At 47.4% G+C, this 7,925-nt stretch overlaps 1 pseudogene; it reads right to left on the reverse strand.

Moving 5' to 3' along the window:
- Positions 1 to 4,309: 4,309 nt before the first annotated feature.
- On the reverse strand, positions 4,310 to 5,605 carry LOC147107955 (proteinase-activated receptor 4 pseudogene; annotated as a pseudogene).
- Positions 5,606 to 7,925: the final 2,320 nt, after the last annotated feature.

The following is a 7,925-nucleotide window of genomic DNA, read 5'->3' on the forward strand; positions in this document are numbered from 1 at the left end:
TGGGCAAAATGCTAGAGTCCATTATTAAGGATAAAATAGCAGAGCACTTGACAAATGGGGAAAGGATCGGACAGAGTCAACATGGATTTACAAAGGGTAAATCGTGTTTGACTAATCTGCTGGAATTTTTTGAGGAAGTAACTGGTAAAATAGATGGGGGAGAGCCAGTGGATGTGGTGTACCTTGACTTCCAGAAAGCCTTCGATAAGGTTCCACACAAAAGATTATCATGCAAAATTAAGGCTCATGGGATTGGGGGCAAAGTATTAACGTGGATAGAGAACTGGCTGGCGGATAGAAAACAGAGAGTTGGAATAAACGGCTCGTTTTCGGAGTGGCAGGCAGTGACCAGCGGGGTGCCGCAAGGATCTGTCCTGGGACCCCAGCTGTTCACAATATATATAAATGATCTGGATCAGGGAATTGGATGCAATATTTCCAAATTCGCTGACGACACTAAACTAGGAGGAGGGGTGGGCTCTGATGAGGATGTCAGGAGGCTACAGTGCGATTTGGACAGGTTGGGGGAATGGGCAGATACGTGGCAGATGCACTATAATGTGGATAAATGCGAGGTTATCCACTTTGGGGGTAAAAACAGGAGGGTAGATTATTATCTAAATGGCAATAGATTGGGAGATGGGGAAGTGCAGAGGGACCTGGGTGTTCTTGTGCACCAGTCACTGAAGGAGAGCATGCAGGTGCAACAGGCGATCAAGAAGGCAAATGGTATGTTGGCCTTCATATCAAGGGGGTTCGAGTATAGGAATAGGGATACCTTACTACAGCTGTACAAGGTGCTGGTGAGACCGCATCTGGAGTATTGTGTACAGTTTTGGTCGCCCCATCTGCGGAAGGATGTTCTTGCCATGGAAAGAGTGCAACGGCGATTCACCAGGCTGATACCTGGAATGGCGGGAATGACCTACGAAGAGAGATTAAATAGTTTGGGCTTGTACTCACTGGAGTTTAGAAGATTGAGAGGGGATCTCATCGAAACATATAAAATTATGGCAGGCCTGGACAGGCTGAATTCAGAGAGAATGTTTCCAATGGCCGGGGAGCACAGAACCAGGGGCCACAGTCTAAAAATAGCGGGCAAATCATTTAAAACAGAGATGAGGAAGAATTTCTTCACTCAAAGAGTGGTGAGCCTGTGGAATTCCCTGCCACAGAGGGCTGTGAAGGCTAATTCAATAAATATTTTCAAGAGAGAATTGGATATATTTCTGAAGGCTAAGGGGATTAAGGGTTACGGAGAAAAGGCGGGGACGGGGTACTGAACTGGTAAGATCAGCTATGATCTCAGACGAAGATCAGCCATGATCTCATTGAATGGCGGAGCAGGCTCGAAGGGCCGAATGGCCTACTCCTGTTCCTATCTCTATGTTTCTATGTTACCCGAATCGGATAGAGGACACAGGCCTTGTAACAGAGCCTCCGACACCTCCCACTCACTTCAATTCAATTCAAATCGCTTTATTGGCATGATAAGGTACATCTTATGTTGCCAAAGCATCGAAAAACATTTATGGTTGAACACATAAACGCAGATCTATCCATACAGTGTACAAACAGATATATCCCTGAGTGCATATAAATATACATTCATATAATTTATATATACTCTTTTCTTAGGTTTAATGGTTGTCCCTCTGTTTATGGCAAGCTGTAACATAGTGTGCTGCTAAGGTTACACAATTTCTCTGTTCCCCTAGTAGGTATGGGAGTTTTTGGTCGTCATTCAAATTTCTGAATTCAGGGCATATTTTTGTGAATTTTGGGTAGAAATTCTCCCTGATGCCCTGATATTTTCCACAAGCTGTGAGGAAGTGCATCTCTGTCTCCACCACTCCCTGACTGCAGTGAGAGCATATCCTGTCCTCTCTTGGTAGCCGGGTCTGCCTGTGTCTGCCTTTTTCGATGGCCAGGCTATGTTCACTAAGTCTGTACATTGTCAAGGTTTTTCTCAGTTTGCTATCCTTTACCATGGTCAGGTATTCAGCCATGTTGTATTGTCTGTTTAGGGCCAAGTAGCAATTGAGTTTGTTTTGGGTTTTTGTTGTTTCTGCCCAATATGACAGATATTTTTCCTTTTGCTTAGTGACAATTGTGTTGGGTCGAATTCTCTGTGCTACGATGTCACTGTCCTGGGGCTGGTTATTGTTAGTAGTGTTAGTAGTTACTTCACTGAGTCCCAGGACTAGTTGACTGAGGGTATTCTTCTTTATGGTCCTCTCTTGGCATTTCAAGACTTCGTAATGATAGCAGTGGGGGTTGCTCATTTTTAGGTGTTTCCAAAATTTGGTGGCTCTTTTTTGGATAGTGATTATTAATGGATATTGGCCTAGTTCTGCCCTGCATGCATTGCTTACGGTTTTCCTTTGAGTCCGGAGGATACTTTTACAGAATTCTGCATGTAGGATCTCAATGGGGTGTTTGTCCCATTTTGCGAATTCTTGTTGTGTTAGCGGTCCCCACACTTCACTGCCATAGAGTGCAATTGGTTCAATTACTGATTTAAAAATTTAAAAATACCTGTTTGTCAGTCATGTGTTGATTATAACTTTTCTCAAACACTATAAAAATCTCATCTGTAAAAGTTTGCCTTGGGGAGACAATGGGGGTAACTTTGACAGAGTAAAACAGGCGGTGTTGGATCAGCCCCCGTCACACACCTTCCCCAAGTCCCATTGACCTCACTAAAGATATCTTGCAATCAGCTTGAGCGGATACGATGGTCTGGGATGAGGAGCGCAGACATGGGATGAGCACACAGTCCGCCCTGAGGACCCAGGGAGAAACTGGCCTTAAAGCTCCCTGGATAAGTCTTTATGGAGCTGTGATCTGATGTGAAGTTGAGTGTCTCTTTAATCAGCTCTAGCTGGTGCCAGTGCCTTCACTGATCTGCTGAAGCCCCAATATATGCTCACACTCTGGACTCTGTCTTTCTTGCCCACCAGGGAGCAATGATGTGTGTTTAAGGTACGAAGAAATGTCATTTAACGGGATCAGGGCCCGACTCGCTGTATCTACCACCCACTGCCCATGGATTGTAATCCACTTCAATAAAAAATACAGACACACATTGTACTTGACAAGTTTATTCCCCAGTACAGCAATTTCGACCCACTTGCTGGCTCAGTGAGACCGGGGACTGATGAACACAGACCACCTTAGAATCGCAGGCAGAGTCCAGGGCCCGTACAGATCGTCTTGGCATCGCACCCCACTCTCCCACATAAACCCTCCTTTTCCTCCATGTCTTTACTCAGCTCAGTGTCTCCTTTGTGAGCATCGGCGGGCTATTTAACCACAGAAGCATCGCAGTTAAGACGGTTTCTGTCGCCACCTAATATCCATCCACACACAACCACTTAGAAGTGGGATTAAAGCACAGCGATGAGGATTGGGAATCCCGGGCACTGAGACCGATTGCAGCATCCGTACTGTCACAGCCCCTGACATCAACTCACTCCGCACAGGCTGCAGATCAAACCAGGGATCTTACTGATGTGCGTGGCCCAGTTACTCACTGGATCCACCAGCTTGCTGACTTTCATCTCCATGCTGTAAATGATTAGAACCTGAATGTGGGTCATCTGTGATCGCAGGTAGAGTGAGTGCATGTGTGTGGGTCCTGTTTAGCGCCTTCAGTCTGACTGACAGCATGAGCAGCCTCGGCGATTAATCCAGCCACTTTACAGCATTGTCGTCACCAGCGTGGGCTCCCAGCGTGTTTAGATAGTGGACATTATTCAGCAACTTGGGGTGTGGTTTGTATTTGTTCTCAAGGACATTTAACGTTATCACAAAGACCCCCCAAGATGGCGATTTAAGGTGCACGCGCCCTGTCCAGTTTGGCAGCGGGTGAGAAACATCTAACTAGACCATGGCCACTTGAATCCTGTCGGGGCGGAGATGATCCGGTGATTTACAGGGGCATCTGCTGCAGTCATGGTATGAGGATAGGTTGACCATATTGAGGGCCGCGCTGTGGGGAACAGAACAAATGGGAGTGAATTGTGATTGTGTCACAAGTCTATTCACCAATGTTGTTACTGCATCTGAAGGATGAAGATGTGGAGGAACGGTGCATGTTACAGAGGACCGGTAACCATGGGAGGGCAGTCGGGAACATTCTGCCTAACACAAGACGCATAATAATGTGCAGTTAAGTTCCACCAGCTTCGTGTGTGGTGAGCACCTTCAGTAACTGGTTCCTTCTTCATTTCCAATCGTGGTTGAAAACACCAGGAGTTACAACTAGTATCGGCTTTACTGTTGCGAGAAGTGATGTTATATGTACCTACAACTGCCCTCGTTCAAAACCTTCTACTGTTGCTTTCAGGCTAGATCCTGATGTGATGTTGGCCTGAGGGACTTTCTCTGCTGTTTTCCTTGAATCTTTATCTTTCGTTTCTTTGCAAAGCCAGATGGCACTTCTCACGTTGTCCCTGAACTCCTCAGAGATGTAATAGTAGATGAACGGGTCAATGCAGTTATTAAAGGTGCTGAGCACCAGACAGACCATATAATATAAATACAGTTCACTGCTGTCAGTGAGCTGATACTCAGAGTGGTGGATGAGCAGGATTATATTACTGGGAGTGAAACACACCACATACACTATCAGCACCAGAATTATGGCCCTTACAGCTTTGCCATATTTACCATCATTGATCATCAATGTTTTGATCACAGACACGTAACAGAATATAGTAACAAGACAGGGAATCAGAAACCCAAACACAACCAAACACACAAAGTAATAGAAGAAATAATCAGACTGCACTTTTTCCGGTAAAGCATCATGGCAGGTGGTGATGTTTAGGTCCGGGATTGGGTACGTCTGCCTCTGGAGGAGAAACGGTAACACAGAGAGTACAACAAGCGCCCAAATCACACAACAGGCGCCAACGGCAAACCTATTGTCCCTGAATCGTTTGGAGAGAAACGGATGGACCAGAGCGAAGTATCTGTCGATGCTGATGAAGGTGAGGAGCAGGATGGAGCAGTACATGTTCCCATAGAAGAAGGCGGTCATTGTCCGGCAGAGACCCTCACCAAAGAGCCAGTTGTTGCCCAGGAAGTGATAGTGGATTTTGAATGGCAGCACTAGGGTCAGGAGAAGGTCGGCCGTTGCCAAGTTCATCAGGAAGATGGTGGAAGGCATTCGCTGGACCTTGGTGGCCAGAACTAAAAGGGCCAGCCCATTGGCTGGGAGACCAATAATCAGGACGATGCTGGAAATGGCAGGAATCATCACCGTGGTAACGGGACTGGTCAGGTAATATCTTGGTGATTCATTCAGCGCATTTTGAATCATTTCAGAATTATTAGTTGAGTTTGTGGTTGGCGTAATAACATCTTGAAATTCAAATATTGAAGATTCTGCAACAAAAATTTGTATTTTTGTAATTTTAGAGCTAGTCTTCCTGTTGGTATAAACTGTAACCTGGAACTTGAGGATTGGTCAGTTAATTTATGTACAAGATTGTAGAATACATCTTTAATTACCTGTGCTCTGTTCAATTCCCACCAGCAGTTTGTTCTCAAGTAGACCATGACAGCTTATTTGTGCCTCCAATAATACTCCAACCATACTTCAATCAGACTCCTTTCATGATGACAGGCATTTCTTGTGTGTAAAATGGCATTCAATGTCCTTAAAGAACCTCGAATTACCCACAACAATACTTGGATTATTTATTTACCTATATGTTCACTTTTCTCTGTTGAAAGACCAATTTCAACCAAGAGGGACTCAACCAACAGCAACTCCCAGCTCCGAACCCAACTCAACCAATAGCATCTCCCAGCTCTGAACCCAACTCAACCAACAGCATCTCCCAGCTCCGAACCCAACTCAACCAACAGCATCTCCCAGCTCTGAACCCAACTCAACCAACAGCATCTCCCAGCTCTGAACCCAACTCAACCAATAGCATCTCCCAGCTCCGAACCCAACTCAACCAATAGCATCTCCCAGCTCCGAACCCAACTCAACCAACAGCATCTCCCAGCTCCGAACCCAACTCAACCAATAGCATCTCCCAGCTCTGAACCCAACTCAACCAATAGCATCTCCCAGCTCCGAACCCAACAGCATCTCCCAGCTCCGAACCCAACTCAACCAATAGCATCTCCCAGCTCCGAACCCAACTCAACCAATAGCATCTCCCAGCTCCGAACCCAACTCAACCAATAGCATCTCCCAGCTCTGAACCCAACTCAACCAATAGCATCTCCCAGCTCCGAACCCAACAGCATCTCCCAGCTCTGAACCCAACTCAACCAACAGCATCTCCCAGCTCTGAACCCAACTCAACCAATAGCATCTCCCAGCTCCGAACCCAACTCAACCAATAGCATCTCCCAGCTCTGAACCCAACAGCATCTCCCAGCTCCGAACCCAACTCAACAGCAGCGATGAAGAGCAAATGGCCTCAACCCTTAGCCCACATAAATACAATCAGTCCATGAAATCTTAATATATCAATGTGCTCCTGTCCAGTGCCACTTTCTGTCAGCTGCAGTTTAATCAGTTCAACTTGTCACCCATCACCTATCTATTTGCCCAACAGCTGCCAATTCACATCTGAACATCAGCTTTCGTTCAATGTCCGCTCCCCGACCACAGGAGTTCAACTGAAACTTAGGGAATCCACAAAATTACTGTTGTAATGTAGGAAACACAGCAGCCAACTCGCTCGTACTGACCCCTTGCCCGTACTGACCCCTCGCCATACTGACCCTTCATTCGTACTGACCCCTCGCCATACTGACCCCTCACCCATACTGACCCCTCACCCGTACTGACCCCTCGCCCGTACTGCCCCCTTGCCCGTACTGACCCCTCACCCGTACTGACCCCTCACCCATACTGACCCCTCACCATACTGACCCTTCATTCGTACTGACACCTCACCCATACTGACCCCTCACCCGTACTGACCCCTCACCCATACTGACCCCTCACCCATACTGACCCCTCGCCATACTGACCCTTCGTTTGTACTGACCCCTCACCCGTACTGACCCCTCGCTCGTACTGACCCCTCGCCCGTACTGACCCCTCGCTCGTACTGACCCCTCGCTCGTACTGACCCCTCACCCATGATGACCCCTCACCCATACTGACCCCTCGCTCGTACTGACCACTTGTTCGTACTGACTCCTCGCTGTTTTAAAAAAATCATTCATGGGATGTGGGCGTCACAGGCAAGACCCGCATTTATTGCAGATCCCTAATTGCCCTTGAGAAGGTGGTGGTGAGCCGCCTTCTTGAACCGCTGCAGTCCGTGTGGTGAAGGTGCTCCCACAGTGCTGTTAGGGAGAGAGTTCAAGGATTTTGACTCAGCGACGATGAAGGAACGGCGATATATTTCCAAGTCAGGATGGTGTGTGACTTGGAGGGGAACTTGGAGGTGGTGTTGTTCCCATGCGCCTGCTGCCCTTGTCCTTCTAGGTGGAAGAGGTCGCGGGTTTGGGAGGTGCTGCCGAAGAAGCCTTGGCGAGTTGCTGCAGTGCATCTTGTAGATGGAACACACTGCAGCCACGGTACGCCGGTGGTGGAGGGAGTGAATGTTTAAGGTGGTGGATGGGGTTCCAATCAAGCGGGCTGCTTTGTCCTGGATGGTGTCGAGTTTCTTGAGTGTTGTTGGAGCTGCACTCATCCAGGCAAGTGGAGAGTATTCCATCACACTCCTGACTTGTGCCTTGTAGATGGTGGAAAGGCTTTGGGGAATCAGTAAGTGAGACACTCGCCGCAGAATACCCAGCCTCTGACCTGCTCTTGTTGCCACAGTATTTATGTGGCTGGTTCAGGTAAGTTTCTGGTCAATGGTGAAACCTAGGATATTGATGGTTGGGGATTCGGCGGTGGTAATGCCATTGAATGTCAAGGGGCAGTGGTTAGATTC

This window comes from Somniosus microcephalus, chromosome 13, assembly GCF_052327205.1.
Source record: "Somniosus microcephalus isolate GS21.2 chromosome 13, FLI_Smic_1.0, whole genome shotgun sequence".
Taxonomy (NCBI): domain Eukaryota; kingdom Metazoa; phylum Chordata; class Chondrichthyes; order Squaliformes; family Somniosidae; genus Somniosus; species Somniosus microcephalus.